Source organism: Hoplias malabaricus, chromosome 6 (genome assembly GCF_029633855.1).
Source record: "Hoplias malabaricus isolate fHopMal1 chromosome 6, fHopMal1.hap1, whole genome shotgun sequence".
NCBI lineage: Eukaryota > Metazoa > Chordata > Actinopteri > Characiformes > Erythrinidae > Hoplias > Hoplias malabaricus.
This window is the reverse complement of record NC_089805.1, coordinates 47,647,324-47,663,620: the sequence shown is the minus strand read 5'-3', so window position 1 is coordinate 47,663,620 and position 16,297 is coordinate 47,647,324. Positions and strand designations below refer to the sequence as shown.

General features: G+C 46.4%; 1 protein-coding gene across 3 annotated transcripts in view; it reads right to left on the bottom strand.

Moving 5' to 3' along the window:
* Positions 1–16,297, bottom strand: part of LOC136699109 (uncharacterized) — a 73,237-nt gene that overhangs the window by 35,353 nt on the left and 21,587 nt on the right. Inside the window, exon 2 of one of the 3 annotated variants that reach the window (XM_066673570.1) lies at positions 15,410–15,473. The gene's annotated coding sequence lies outside the window, so the exon portion shown is untranslated. Of the gene's footprint in view, positions 1–12,216; positions 12,294–15,409; positions 15,474–16,297 lie in introns of those variants that run through there. The other 2 variants (XM_066673572.1, XM_066673571.1) reach the window with 2 other exon arrangements.

Sequence of the window (16,297 nt, the reverse complement as noted above, 5' to 3'; positions counted from 1 at the left end):
GTGGCTTGTCTACATGGTGCTGAAGGACGGGGTTGAAGAATTGGACGGGTTTTAAACTAAGGGTGGACGGGGTCGATTACGCAGTGTTCGTGTCAACAGACTCTGAAACCAAATGCTTTGGCTGTGGACAAACTGGTCACCTCATTGTCCACAGCCTTGCCCTGAAGTGTGGAAAGACGCGGGCACGAGCATAAGAACTAACGGGCTGGGAACGTTAGAAATGGCCCCCCTAAGACAAACGTGCCGATGGAGACAGACCGACTGGATCTACACCTGCCGTGAGTACTCCAGCTGAGACTCCTAGCCAAGTAGAACCTCCAGTGGCAGTGGAGGAGTCATCAACCGCTACGGAGGAGTCCACACCAGCGGCGGCTGCGGAGGAGTCGACACCAGCGGCGGCAGTGGAGAAATCGATAACAGCAGCGGAGGAGTCGACACCAACCCCGTCCTTCAGCACCATGTAGACAAGCCACTTTTCCAGTGGAGGAGCCAGTCATCAACCGCTACGGAGGAGTCCACACCAGCGGCGGCTGCGGAGGAGTCGACACCAGCGGCAGCAGTGGAGGAGTCGACACCAGCAGTGGAGGAGTCGACACCAACAGCGGCAACGGAGGAGTCGTCAGCTGCGGCGGGAAAATCTGCGGCCTCGCCAGCTGCAGTGAACAGTACCGCAGTAAAGAAGACCGTGACTATGAGGGAGCCCCTTGAACGAGACGGACTCATTGAGAAGGTGACCACGTTCTGCCTAAAAAGGTAAGGGCCCCAGTGTTAATGTAATCCTCAGAAATGGAAGTAGACCCGGTTTTTAAAGCTCCCACCAAAAGAAAGAAGGAGCGCGCTGGGAGAAAAGCTACTAAACAGGTCAGACTTGTGGAGGACTCAGACAGTGATGGGGGACACTCTGACTCAGGGTGGTCTCTCGGGTCTCAGGAAGACGCTTTACCCACTGTTTATTCCATTGATGACATTAAGTCCTTTCTGAAGCGCACCAAAGGGCTACAGGGGGTGCAGGTCACTGACCATTTCTCAGATGGTCCACAGTTTGTCCACAATGTGACTCACTTTAGAAAAGCCGGGGCCTTCATTGAGTTAGAACTGTTTCGTAAAAAAGTTACTAACCAAATTAAAAAGGGAGAGTAACAATGAAGACTGATTTACAGAGGTTCTGTTCACTCTTAACTGGGTTGGTTTTTCTTATGGAGTGGGTTTCTTTAAATTCTCTTTTAATGGAGGGGTTTAAGATCGCGACTCTGAATGTGAACGGTGTGAGGGACTGTGTGAAAAGAGCCAAAGTTTTTGAATTAATAAAACAGAAAAGACTTGATGTGGTTCTTCTCCAGGAAACACACAGTGATGAGGGCAATGGAGCAGACTGGACCAAGGAGTGGGAGGGGCTCAGCATTTTAAGCCATAACACCTCTCTCAGTGGTGGGGTGGGCCTTTTATTTGCACTGAGTTTTATTCCCTGTTCTTATGATGTTGAGGAAGTGGTAAGAGGGAGGCTTTTAAAAGTAAGAGCATGTTTTGACCGTGATGTTTTTATTTTTATTTGTGTTATGCACCGACTCTGGGGCCTGAGAGAGTGGTCTTTTTAAATACACTGCACAATGTATTAGAGAGCATCAACTCAGAGGAGTTTTTAATTTTGGGGGTGATTTTAACTGCACTACTGACAGTTTACACAGGAACCACATAGAACCACATCCTGCCTCTCGCTGACGGAGATTGTGCTGGCCACTGACCTGTGTGATGTTTGGAGGAGCCTTCACACAGGACAGAGACAGTACACATGGTCTCATTGTCTCTCTCTTTCTCTCTCTCTCCCTGTGTGTCTCTCTCTTTCTCTCTCTCCCTGTGTGTCTCTCTCTGTGTCTCTCTCTCTTTCTCTCTCTCTCTCTCTCTCTCTCTTTCTCTCTCTCTCTCTCTCTCTCTCTCTGTCTCTCTCTCTCTCTCTCTCTCTCTCTGTGTCTCTCTCTCTCTCTCTGTGTCTCTCTCTCTCTCTGTGTCTCTCTCTCTCTGTCTTTTCTCTCTCTCTCTTTCTCTCTCTCTCTCTCTGTGCGCATGCGCGAGTGTGAGTGGAGGTGTGTGAGTGAGTTTGGCGGTTTGTTTGGTGAGCGAATTCTGAACTTTTCTATCTTTTTCTATCTTTGTTGGTTGTTCGTTAGTTTAGTTATTGTTCGTGTTTATTCAAGTGTGTTTTTGGGTTTAGCGCGTGGTGCGCGTGGCGCCGATGCCGGCGTTTTGGCCGGTTGCTATGGCGGCGACGGAGAAAGCTCGTCTTCAACGACTTGCTCGCAAACACAGTATAAAAATAGCCCCCGGGGTGAGGTGTTCAGTGGATGAGTGCAGCATGGCTGTGGCGGAGGTGGTTGGTCATGAAAGTGTGTTGTCTGCTGCTAGAATGAACAGTGCAGTTGTGATCTTTTTGGATAGCGTCGAGAAAGTTAACACTATGGTCCAGAATGGTGTGGTGATTCAGGGCACATTTACACCTGTGCTGCCCCTCACACGACCTGCTAAAAAGATCACTCTGTCTAACGTTCCACCGTTTATTACAGATGAGGCGCTGACTGCAGAGTTGGCCCAGTTCGGACAGATTATGTCCGAGATTAGAATGATCCCACTAGGTTCTAAGTCCCCTTTACTGAGACACGTTGTCAGCTTCAGACGCCAGCTGTTCATGATCTTAAAGGATGGTGTTGAAGAACTGAATGTGACTTTTAAATTTAGAATTGATGGCTTTGATTACACTATTTTTGCAACATCTGCCACGATGAAGTGTTTTGGGTGTGGACAGGAAGGGCACTTAAGGCGTTCATGTCCCTTTGGGGCAGGTGAAAGCTCATCTAGGGTATCTGGCCCTATTCCTGATGGGGCCGGTGCAGGGGCTGGGACTGGGTCTGAGCCCTCCAGAGAAGAGACTGAGCCTACTGCGGGGGGTGGGGCTGGTTCTGGGTCTGGGCCTGGGCCTGGTCCTGAGCCTGTCGTAGAGGGTGAGGCTGGGTCTGGGAATAGGCTTGAGCCTACCGTAGAGGGTGGGGCTGAATCTGGGACTGGGCCAGAGCCTACTGTAGAGGGTGGGGCTGGGTCTGGGACTGGGTCAGAGCCTACAGTAGAGGGTGGGGCTGGGTCTGGGACTGGGTCAGAGCCTACAGTAGAGGGTGGGGCTGGGTCTGGGCCTGAGCCTACTGCAGAGGGTAGGGCTGAGGCTGGACCGAGCAGTCCAGGGAAAAAAAAGACAGGTAACAGAACTGTTAGTGCAGGGGAGAACCCTACCTCAGTTGCAAATGCTGACGTTAGTTCTGGCAGTGGATTGGTGGTCTCCGGTTGTGCTGCGTTGCCTGATGACGTTGCGGCTAAAGATCAGGGACGTGAGGAACCTAAAGCTACTGCTGGTTTAGTTGTGGAAGGGGAGGCCATGGAGACAGACTCAGTATCGGAGGAGGCTGTGTTCAGAGTGCAGTCAGGAAAAAGGAAAATGAGGAGGGCCAAGGCAGGTGTTAAAAAAGGGAAAGTACAGGATGTGGAGGACTCTGGGTCTGTGACTGGTTCTGCTCTGGATGATTCTGACGGTGATCTGCCAGACGCTTCGAGTCAAAGGAGTAGGAGAAGTGTTTATGCGTTTAAGAAGATACGGTCTTTTCTGCATAAGACCAAAAATATGAAAGGGGTTGTTGTAGAAGAGTACTTTCCCGATCGTAAATTGTTCATTGACTCTGTACAGGCTTTTATGAGAGGGGATAGTGCAGATAAATTTACGGCACAGGAAATCTACAGACTTAAGAAACTGGTTAAAAAATTGAGAACGGAACTTCAAAAAGATGATGGTTTTGAAACTTCGTAGTTATTTTCTGCTTTTTACTTTGTTGCTGCTTGTCCTTAACCTTCTCCCTCTTTTTATGAGTAGAGTTAAGATCGGCTCTCTGAACCTAAATGGGGCGCGGGACGTACGAAAAAGAGCTCTGTTATTTGAATTGATTAGACAGAAGGGCATGGATATTGTGCTTGTCCAAGAGACGCACAGTGACGGCGCTAATGAAGTTGACTGGAAGAAGTAATGGGAAGGGGACGTTTATTTTAGCCACATGAGCTCGACTAGAGGTGGGGTGGCTGTTCTTTTTGCCAAGCATTTCTTGCCGGTCTCGTGTGAGGTTGAGCAGGTGATGGAAGGGAGGTGTATGTTTTTGCACGTGCTCAGTTTGAGCGGTTTAAATTTGCCATTTTTAATATTTATGCTCCCACTTCTGGAGCTGAGAGGGTGGTTTTTCTTAACACTGTTAACACAGCTTTAAAAACACTCAACTCTGAAGACTATCTGATCATGGGGGGCGATTTTAACTGCACTGAGGATGATAATACGGACAGGAATCACACCGAACCTCACGCTGCATCTCAGCGCACTCTTAGAGAGCTATTGTCTGCTCATGATTTGCTTGATGTGTGGAGAGCTTTTAATGAGAAAGTTCGACAGTATACATGGGCCCATGTGAGGGACGGTTATGTGGCGCTGGCCAGACTAGATCGGTTTTACTGCTTTAAACATCATCTTAATATATTTAAAGGGTGTGGAATTACGCCGGTCCATTTTTCAGACCACAGTTTGGTTTTATGTTCGTTTTTTATTGCAAACCTTAAGCCTAAAAGTGCTTACTGGCATTTTAACACCTCCCTGTTGTCAGACATGAATTTTAAAAAAGCTTTTACTGTTTTTTGGACTAGTTTTAGAACTCAAAAACAGTTATTTTATAATCTGCGAGGGTGGTGGGATTATGGGAAAGTTGAAATTAAGCAGCTCTGCCAGCAGTATACTCTCAATGTTTCGCGGCATATTACTCAGACTATAAAAAAATTAGAAAGTGAATTTTTAGAAATTCAAAGGCAGATGAACTGCACTGGAGACCGGGATCATGCCCGGGTTCTGAAATCTAAAACGGATGCTCTTGGCGATCTCCTGGGTGTCAGGGCACAGAGGGCTCTGGTTCGCTCTCGGTTCCAGAATCTAACACAGATGGATGCCCCATCAAAATTCTTTTTCAGTCTGGAAAGGAAGAATGGTCAATGCCGGTTTATGCATTCCCTGCGTGCTGAAGATGGACAGGAGCTGACTGAACCCACTGAGATCCGTAAGCGGGCTGTACGTTTTTATGCTGAGTTGTACGAGAGTGAGCGTAGAGACGATGGGGAACTGGCGGCAGGTTTTTATGAAGGACTACCAAAGATCTCTACATGCTCTAGTGATGAACTGGAACGACCACTGGGAGAGCAGGAGCTTCATGCTGCTTTACAGGGCATGAAGGGTGGTACTGCCCCTGGTATAGATGGCCTACCGGTGGAGTTTTATAAGGCCTTTTGGACAGAGGTGGGTTCAGATCTGCTGGCAGTTCTCAATGAGAGCTTGGCTGATGGTCTCTTGCCCCTAAGCTGCAGGAGGGCGGTGATCACCCTGCTGCCTAAGAAGGGTGATTTGCAGGACATTAAAAACTGGCGACCAGTGAGTCTTCTTTGCACCGACCTTAAGATCTTCTCCAAAGCTTTGGCTACCAGACTGAGGGATGTGATGGGGCAGGTAATCCATCAGGACCAGACCTACTGTGTGCCTGGCAGGTCTATACATGATAATGTCTTTTTAATTAGAGATATTTTAGCTGTTTTCAGAACTCAAGGGATTGATGTCGGTCTCATATCCATAGACCAGGAAAAAGCTTTCGACAGAGTGGAACATCACCATCTGTGGCGCACTCTTCAATTATTGGGTTTTGGGCCATCTTTTATCAATATGATACGAGTACTGTATAGAAACATTGAGAGTATGCTAAAAATTAACGGTGGATTGAGTGCTCCCTTTGGGGTCTGTCGGGGCATACGTCAGGGTTGTGCCTTGTCAGGAATGTTATACTCCCTGGCTATTGAGCCTCTGCTACACAAGCTTCGATCTGAAATTGAAGGTATAGCACTGGGACAGTTTCGATATCAATTGTCGGCATACGCAGACGATGTAATGGTAATGGTAAGGGGGCAGAAAGACATCGGAAAACTTGTTTCTATTGTTCAAGATTTTGGAGTAATTTCAGCTGCGACGGTGAATTGGAACAAAAGCGAAGCTCTGGCAGTAGGACAGTGGACCGGGGGGCTGCCTTCTTTACCAGGTAATTTAGTCTGGAAAAGAGGGGGAATAAAATATCTTGGGGTTTTTATTGGGGATGACACTGTGCAGCAGAAAAACTGGGATGGTGTGATCGAGAAACTGATGGGTCGGCTGTCGAGGTGGAAATGGATACATGGGCAACTATCTTTCAGGGGGAGGGTGTTGGTAATTAACAACCTGGTGGCATCAGTGCTGTGGCACCGGTTGTCCTGTGTGGATCCTCCTGTGGGCTTATTGTCGCGGATACAAGCGCTCCTTGTGGACTTTTTCTGGGACAGGCTCCATTGGATTCCACAAGGTGTCCTTTATCTTCCCAGACAGGAAGGAGGGCAAGGCCTGGTGCACCTTGCGAGTAGGATGGCGACTTTCCGACTGCAGTTCCTGCAGAGACTTCTGGCTGGCCCTGCTGATCTAGTGTGGAGAGAAGTGGCCTGCACCATCCTGCGCAAGGTCGATGGACTCGGTTTGGACACTGCACTGTTTTTTACACACTATAAAAGACTGCACCTTGCTGGATTACCCCTTTTTTATCGGGGGCTTTTTAAAATGTGGGGACTTTTTAAGAAGCACAGACTGGAGACTACTGCCTCACTTTTTTGGCTGTTGGAAGAGCCGATAGTAAAATGGGCTCGGTTGGACGTGTCTGGAGATGGTGTACCGGGCCTTGCCTTAATGCTCAGTAACTCTGGAACAGTGACATTGGGGGACCTGGTGGGTTTGTTAGGGCCAGGCTTAAACGACATCCAGAATGTTGCCTCTGTACTGGGGCTGAGGTCACTCCGTCAAGCTGAAGCCATCACGGACTTGTGGAAGGACAGGCTGTCTTTGGAGGAACTGTCCTTGTTGGAAAATTACAGTAATGGGAGTATAATGCCCAACAAGGGGGACCTTTTCCCACGTACTGCTCTTACTCCTGACTTAGATGGAGTATCGGGCCCTTTGTTAGACCTCTCGGGCTTGCAGGACGTGGACCTTCACACTGTGTCAGGCCGTGTTTTATATGAATGCTGTGTTAAAGTGTTGAATAAAGCAGTACTGAATGGACGGCCAGACACGGTGTGGAGGGACAAGCTGGGGGTAGGGACGGAAAGGCAGCCTGTCTGGAGGGTTTTATATAAACAACCACTAACTAAGAGGTCTGGGGATCTCCAGTGGAGGATCCTACATGGGGTCATAGCGGTGAACTCTTTTGTTTCTGTGATCAATCCAGAAGTCAGTGATAGGTGTGCTTTTTGTGGGCTCAGAGAGACCATCTTTCACTGTTTTTTAGACTGTTCAAGGCTTAAATCCCTTTTTCTGACACTTGAGTTTTTATTTTTGAAATGTGGGGAAAGTTTTAACTCTTGTGCTTTTATTTTTGGGGCTGGTTATAAACAAAAAGACCATGTTAGGTGGCAGCTGCTTAATTTCATAGTGGGTCAGGCAAAACTGGCGATATACAACTCCAGGAGAAATAAAATGGAGGACAGATCTGGTCAGGAGGTTTTGCCTCTTTTCTTGTCCCTTGTAAAGTCCAGAATTTTCTTTGAGTTTGGTTTTTACAAAACTTTGAATAACATTGAAGGTTTTGAGCTGGAAATGGTGTTACAATGATATCCTGTGCAGGGTTGAGGAGGGAGAGCTGATTTTCACAAGCCCTTTGAGCTGAATGTTTAATTGATACTGCGTTTATGTCTGTGATGTCGTTCTGTGTTTGTTTACTGATTTATGTGTTTATGGACGGTTGAATAAATGTTATGTTTTTAAAAATCAAAAAAATCTGTGTGTCTCTCTCTCTCTCTCTCTCTCTCTGTCTCTCTCTTTCTGTCTCTCTCTCTCTCTGTCTCTCTCTCTCTCTCTCTCTCTACCTCTCTCTCTGTCTCTCTCTCACACACACACACAGGACAGAGACAGTACACATGGTCTCATTTTAAAGATAATATGATATCGTCTGCGAGACTAGACTGTTTTTATGTTTTTAAACATCACAAAACTGTCTTTTCACAGTGTCTAATTTCTCCTGTCGGGTTTTCAGACCACTGTATGGTTCAGTGTGTTGTCAGTAAAGTCCTGTGTGAAACCCCGTAGCGCTTATTGGCATTTTAATACTGCTCTCGTAGATGATGCTAATTTTAGAGAATCTTTTACTTTCTTTTGGAAGACTTTTAGAACACAGAAGCCATCTTTTAGCTCCTTGTTACAGTTGAAGGCTAAAATACAAACAAAGGTGTTTTGTCAGCAGTACACTCTCAATGTCACGAGGGACATCGCCAGATCTCTTAAAGCTCTGGAGACTGAGATAGTGGAGCTCCAGACTTCAGGGGCAACCACAGGAAATCGAGAGCATATTAAAGTTCTCAAAAGGCGGACCTGCTGGGGGCTACAGTACAGGGGGCGCTGGTCCGCTCACGTTTTAAAAACGTGACAGAAATGGATGCTCCCTCTAAGTTGTTTTTCGGCCTGGAGCAGAAAAATGGACAGAAAAGGTTGATGCATGCTGTGCGAACAGAATCAGGAGATCTCTCCTCTGATCCCACTGAGATTCGCAGGCAGACAGTCAGCTTTTATTCTAAACTGTACAACAGTGAGAAAGTGGGGTCACACGACTTAGAAGACAGTTTTCTTCAGAGTCTACCTCAGATGTCAGAGCAGTCTGCAGAAATCCTGGACAGAGAGCTGTCCCTGGGAGAACTGTACGCTGCTCTCCAAGGTGTGGAGAAGGGGACGGCACCAGGCATCGATGGTCTCCCTGTGGACTTTTACAAGTCCTTTTGGTCAGTGTTGGGACAGGACTTGTTAGATGTTCTCAGAAGCAGCTTGACGGAAGGGAGGCTTCCGCTGAGCTGTCGAAGAGCTGTCCTCACTCTCCTGCCCAAGAAGGGAGACCTGGCTGACCTGAAGAACTGGCGGCCGATTTCTCTGTTGTGTACTGACTATAAACTGCTCTCAAAAGCATTAGCTGCGAGGCTGGGAAAGGTTATGGAGCAGGTCATTCATCATGACCAAACGTACTGTGTACCTGGCAGGTCTATCTTTGATAATGTACATCTAATTCGAGCACTTTTGGACATCTCCGGACTATTGCAGCTGAAAACTGGGTTCCTATTTCTGGACCAGGAAAAGGCATTGGACCAGGTTGAACACGGGTATCTGTGGAAAGTCATGGAGAACTTTGGGTTCAACCCTGGTTTCATGGCCATGATCAAGGTGTTGTACAGTGACATTGAGAGTGTACCAAAGGTTAACGGTGGTTTGTGCACCCCTTTTAAAGTACACAGGGGTATTAGACAAGGCTGTTCTCTGTCTGGGTTCCTCTACAGTATTGCTATAGAACCCCTCTTATGTAAAATCAGAGAACAGATCACTGGTTTTAAGATTCCTGACTGTAGCACCTCGTTCTGTGTGTCTGCGTATGCAGACAACCTTGTGGCCTTGGTCAGCTCACAGACAGAGGTGAATGTTTTAATTAATATTTTAAATGACTGCCAGGTTTTATCGTCTGCTAAAACTAACTGGGGCAAGAGTGAGGCTTTTTTAGTCGGAGAGTGGGGAGGTACAGAGCCCAGGCTTCCTGATGGACTGGTGTGGAAGAAGGGGGTTTAAGCATCTAGGGGTGTACCTAGGAGACAGAGATTTTATGAACAAGAACTGGGAGGGGGTTCTTGAAAAGGTAAAGGGACGGTTAATGAAGTGGAACTGGCTGGTTCCTAAAATGTCACATAGGGGACGGGTACTGATTATTAACAACCTGGCTGCATCCTCACTCTGGCACAAACTGGCCTGTGTGGACCCACCCCCAAATCTACTGGCAGATATCCAGGCGGTGCTGGTGGACTTTTTTTGGGACGGTCTGCACTGGTTATCACAGGCAGTCCTTCACTTGCCTAAGGAAGAAGGTGGGCAGGGGCTGATCCATCTGGCCAGTAGAACTGCTGCCTACAGGCTGCAGTTTATTGAGAGACTCCTTTCTGGCCCTGAGGACATAGTCTGGAGAGAACCTGTCAGTAAAGTTCTACAGACAGTGGGGGGTCTACACCTGGATAGGGCCCTGTTTTTAGTGGATGTTAAGAAACTAGATCTTAACAGAATACCAACATTTTACAAGGGCCTTTTTAAAATATGGGAGTTTTTTACTTTGCGCCGAGAGAACTGCTCGTCTCTTTACTGGTTATTAGAAGAACCTCTTGTTCATGGAGCCCGGCTAGATATTTTTAACCATATCTCCAATGATTTGTCCAGATCCTGTCGGGAATTACGAAGCTGAGACGTCTGGTGGAGTCGGCTGGTCCAGGACTCACTGACGGGGAGACTTTAGCTGCACGGCTGGGAATGAGATCACTATGTGTGGTCTTTCAACTCTTACAGAGGTGGAGATCAGCCCTCACTGCTGAGGACTGGCTTCTCCTGAACAACTCCACCACTGGAACTGAGCCGGAGAAGAAGGAACCATTCCCTACGTGCACCATCGCTCCAAACTTGGGCGACTGTGGGGGCTCGCTCCTGGAGTGTAAGGGGGAGACCAGCATAGTCATGGGGATGGCTAGTGGAAAACTCTTATACAAAGCTTGTGTAAAGGCCCTGAACAAGAAAAAGCTGGATGGTAGAACTGACTCTCCGTGGCGCAGGGAGTTAGTGTTGGGTAATGACACAAAGCCAGAATGGAGGGTCTTATACAAACCACCTTTAGCCAAAAAAACAGCTGACCTTCAATGGAGAATTCTCCATTTTATCCTCGGGGTTAAATACGTCCGAAAACATAAACGCCAATTAATGAACTTTGTCCTGGGTCAAGCAAAACTCACTATTTACTTGAGCAGGAAAAACAAAGTCACACTGGATGAGGATTGTGACGCCATGCAGATTTTCACGAGGCTGATTAGAGCGAGAATAAAGATTGATTTTAACTTTTATAAAAGCATGAATGACTTGGACTCGTTGGAGTCAGAGTGGTGTTGTGGGGACGCAGTCTGCTCAGTGGAGGAAGGGGAACTCTTATTTGCACCTGATTTCATTTAAAATGGTTTCTGTTTTTTACTGTTGCAGTGTTTTAATTTGTGATCTTTTACACATTTATTTATTTATTTATTTATTTAACCTTTTTGGTTTAATTATGATATTTATTATTGTACAGCTTTGAAATGTGGATTGATTTATAATAAATGTGTGTTAAAAAAGTCTGTCTCTCTCTCTAACTGACCACAGTGGGAGTGATCAGTGAGAGGTTTCAATGCTGCAGTGAAGCTGAGGGCACAGTGTAGGTCAGAAATAACAGTTTGCGCACTCATGTAGTGTGTTGTATGTAGACAGTAATTTGTAGTGAACTGTAAGGTTCACATCTCCCTGTTAAATTAGTGTCTAATTACGGTGTGTATTATTAGTTTTGTTATCTGTGGTGTGCACTATGTAGGGAGTCCTCCACTGACTGACACAGAGCTCTGTTTATAAATGTGACGTGGATAAATGGGTCAGGGATCCACACTTGTATCTCTTTCATTTGAACTCTGAGGACTTAATGAGGACTAAATGAGGACAGAAACAATAAACATTGTAAACAATTCTAATAGTTCAATAGCTGTGTGTTTGATCTCACTGTGTCCTCTCCATCAGTCGACATTAACCCTGCTTCAGCACATATTTATTAATAACTGAACCAATAGAGGTTCTTTCTCTACGTCAGTGATAATGTGGTGTGGACATTAACATGTGAAACGACTACAATCACATTCTCAGCTCTGAGATTATTCCTTATCTTGAAGTTTTCAGTAAGTTCTGACACTTTCAGTTTGAGACACAAAAGTGGTCACTGTCACACTCCCTATCTCTGTGTTACAAATGATTAATAATGACAGCCTGATTAATAACTATGTAACAAAGGGTCTTTTAAACCATTTATAAACCTTTATAAGTGTATTCTTATTTTAAAGTGGTACAGAGATCATTAACATTCTGTTTTCATCTTGTGTCCTTTTCGATTTATGTTTTCTCTCTCACACACACACTCACATTCACACTCTTACATACACACAGACACAAACACACACACACTGAAATATCTTTAGTCCTCAGGTCATTAAATTAAATGATCATTTTACCTCTGTATTGTTCTGTTTCTGATCGTCACAAACTCTTCACAGCAGCACTTTCACTTTCATTTAAATCCAGTTTGGACTGGATCAGACTCACACAGGAGGAAGTGCTGGAGATTTATTATGGATTAAACATGGGCGGAGTCACGTTGTACTCAGGTACCTCCCTGTGTTTCTCTTAGAGTGAGACGTCTGTTTAACTGTGAATGACTTACAACAAACCACACACCACACAGGACACAGATCACAGGATACAACACAGACCACAGGATACGACAAAGACCGCAGGACAAATCATAGGCTGCAGGATAAAACACAGACAACAGGACAGGACACAGATCACAGAACAAAACAGAGACCGCAAGAGAGGACACAGACCGCAGGACAAATCACAGACCGCAGGACAAAACACAGACCGCAGGACAAAACACAGACCGCAGGATAAAACACAGACCGCAGGACAAAACACAGACCGCAGGACAAATCACAGACCGCAGGACAAATCACAGACCGCAGGACAAAACACAGACCACAGGACAAAACACAGACCGCAGGACAGGACACAGAACACTGGACAAAACTACACCATCTCAGTCCGTCTCTCGTCCTCCCCTCACTCTCTCTGACCCCTCCTTTATCCCCCAGCACCTCCTCCACCTGGGGTTTGACATTAGGGCGGTGCTGATAGGGAACCGGGGACCAGACTGAGTGAGGGGAGTTCTGTGTCCTCAGCCCTGTCTCCTCCACTAAACCAGTGAGTCACTCACAGTTCCCCACGATCAGAATCTGAAGCAGCTCAGAGACCATCAATAGATTCAAATACTGTGACGTCACTGGAGGTGGGGAACTGAGACACAGCCGCACTGCCTTTTTAACTCTTTATTAACTGCACCCTAACAAGGGCATAGGGAACAGAACAAGTGTCCAAAGCAGTATTTGGGCTTTGTGCACAGTGACCCACCGAGCTCTTATCCACCGTCACCTGACTCTTCCAGACGGTGGATACTGCTCTCACCTCGACACACACCAGAGATGTTCATTAGTCAATTTTTCCTAATCAGAGTCAAGTCCAAGTCGAGTCTCAAGTCTCTTAAAGCTACGTTCACACAGCAGGTAAAAGTGGCCCAAATCTCTACTGCTCTGCTGTTCACATTGACTATATAATGTCACCTATATCTAACATCAGTCTGAACAGATCACACTCCTGAACTGACCTGTGCACAAAGGACGAGGCTTCAGGCGCTGACCAGAAGAAAACCCTTTATACAAATGTCCACATGTTTTATTTTCTTATAAATGAGAGACAGGGGGCGGCACGGTGGTGCAGAAGTTAGTGTCACAGTCACACAGCTCCAGGGACCTGGAGGTTGTGGGTTCGATTCCCCCTCCGGGTGACTGTCTGTGAGGAGTGTGCTGTGTTCTCCCTGTGTCTGCGTGGGTTTCCTCCGGGTGACTGTGAGGAGTGTGGTGTGTTCTCTCTGTGTCTGCGTGGGTTTCCTCCGGGTGCTCCGGTTTCCTCCCACAGTCCAAAAACACACGTTGGTAGGTGAATTGGCGACTCAAAAGTGTCTGTAGGTGTGAGTGTGTGTGTGTCTGTGTTGCCCTGTGAAGGACTGGCGCCCCCTCCAGGGTGTATTCCCACCTTGCGCCCAATGATTCCAGGTAGGCTCTGGACCCACCGCGACCCTGAACTGGATAAGGGTTACAGATAATGAATGAATGAATGAGAGACAGGAGCCTGGATTAAGGAGTTTCACAGGTTTGTCGTTTCTCAATATTTTTAACAAAACGAAAATTCTTTAACTTGGCCATTTCCACGTTCTAAACACCTCAAATTAAAATGAAAACAAAATGCTTTGGACCATCTTCCGTATTGTTCTCAGTGAAGAAATAATAAAACTGTTAGTAAAGGTCTGTGCAGGATGTATTTTTAATCCCGTTTTTCACGAAGGGTTTGGTGCAGCATGTGTCTGGTGAAAACGAAAGGTTGCCTCATGTGTCTCTGACTCCTAGTTTGACTCACGGAACCGTGGAACAATGAAAGAGTGCTTTGTGCGTGACTCTCACGTGGGGAATTAGCACATGGCTGAGGGGGGCTTGGACTAGTTTGGGCTGCGTCACTGAGAATAATGGACATTTTTTATTTTATTTTTAATAAAGACCCAGCAACAATAACATTAGAATATTCCTTTAATTCGGTGGGTTGTGATTTGCTGCAGAGAGCACAGTAAAATATGAATAAAGATACAGTAAAATTTAAACAAGGATTATTCATAAAGACATATTGTTTTTGACCAAATTTAACGAGAAAAGGCTCAGCTACAGCGGATGGACTTGTCTCTGCTGTGGTCAGTGCTGATATTTGTGGCTATGTGCATGGGCTTCGATGCACGTGACAGGGAGGGAACTGAATGCAGGTCGCTAAACAAACAACAACAAAGTAATAATAGTAATAATAATACATTACATTACACAGATCGTTCATGAAACCTCCAACTCGAGTCTGAGTCATTTCAAGACGAGTCTCAAGTCTCAATCTACTGTCTCCATCTCTGACACACACCACACAACAAGCCCAAACACACACACACACACACACACACACACACACACACACACACACACACACACACACACACACACAGCCAACCCCTTTTAAAATAACTCCCAAACAGTCCAAGGGGAGGCGCTAGGCATGCTGGGAGCTCCCCCATGAGTCCCAGCCCCTCCCAGTCGTCACAATCCACAGAGTCAGGACTCACACAGAGAAGTGATGAACACGGCCCAGTATCGGAGCGGCCCACTGCTGCTGCTCTGTTTTACACAAATAAATGCTGTAATTCTAAAACATTAAAAATCTTACTGTAAATAATCCTCTAAACACAACGCCACATCACATCTGTGTCCAAATTACTGATGTTTTACAGAGTCACACACACACACACACACACACACACACCCAGCCTCCCAGCCCTCAGCCTGACTCTCACACACACATTTCAATATCAGTCCCACTGTCCATCACAGAGCTGAGAGCAGTGACCTGTTTCTGAATCAGTCTCAAAGTCTTCAGTTAGAAAAGCTCACATTCAGCTGAATCAGGAAATCCAGAGCTACACACAGAACACACACATCAGCTCATACACACACTCACACCATCTCTGCTTCTCCCAGTCCACTGTAAAAGTGAATTACACACCTGTACACACTCCGCTTCTCCACTGGAGTCCAGGCTGAATGATCATCTGCTGCACTTTCCTTTTCTGTACAAAGAGAAACCAGTCAGAGAACATCACTCACATTATATCACAAGTGCATCTGAGGACATCTCAGATTACCTTCCTGGAGTGTGTGTGTGTGTGTGTGTGTGTGTGTGTGTGTGTGTGTGTGTGTGAATCACATCAAAAACAACTTCTTCCTCAGAACAGAACCACATTCCACACACAGGAGTGTCTGACCTCACACTGAGAGTGTGTTACACACAGCAGAGGATTTACACCAATCAGCCAAAACATTAAAACCACCTCCTTGTTTCTCCCTCACTGCCCACTCTCTCAGCTCCACTGACCACACAGGAGCACTGTGCACTTCTCCACCTCCAGACTGTAGTCCAGCTGTGGCTCTGCATACTTTACACAGTAGTAACAGGAGCGTGGAGAGGACTTTATTATCAGTAACTGATTACGGTGGTGTAATATAGACACTATTCTGTAAATATCCTCACGCCCTGAGACTCAGTCTTCCACTGGGCTCTGAGGGTCTTCACTGGAGACCCCTACAACACTCATTACTGCACACTGTATGTAAAAGTAGGCTGGTCCTCTCTGGCTGTGCGGTGGGAAACACACTGGCTTCTGTTCATCTACAGAGCTCTCACTGGCCACACACCATCTTCCACCACATCAGTGCTGTGTGGAAATAAAGGAAGTGATCAAACTGGCTCCAGTGACTGGATCACCTTCAGCTGCAGAGAGCTGTTACTGAACTGCGAAAATATGCTTTAGCTGCAGTGCAGCAGTGACCTGGACTTTATTACAGGAATCTCTCACACTTCACTCGCTGGAGTCACTCCACCATTTTAAACTCC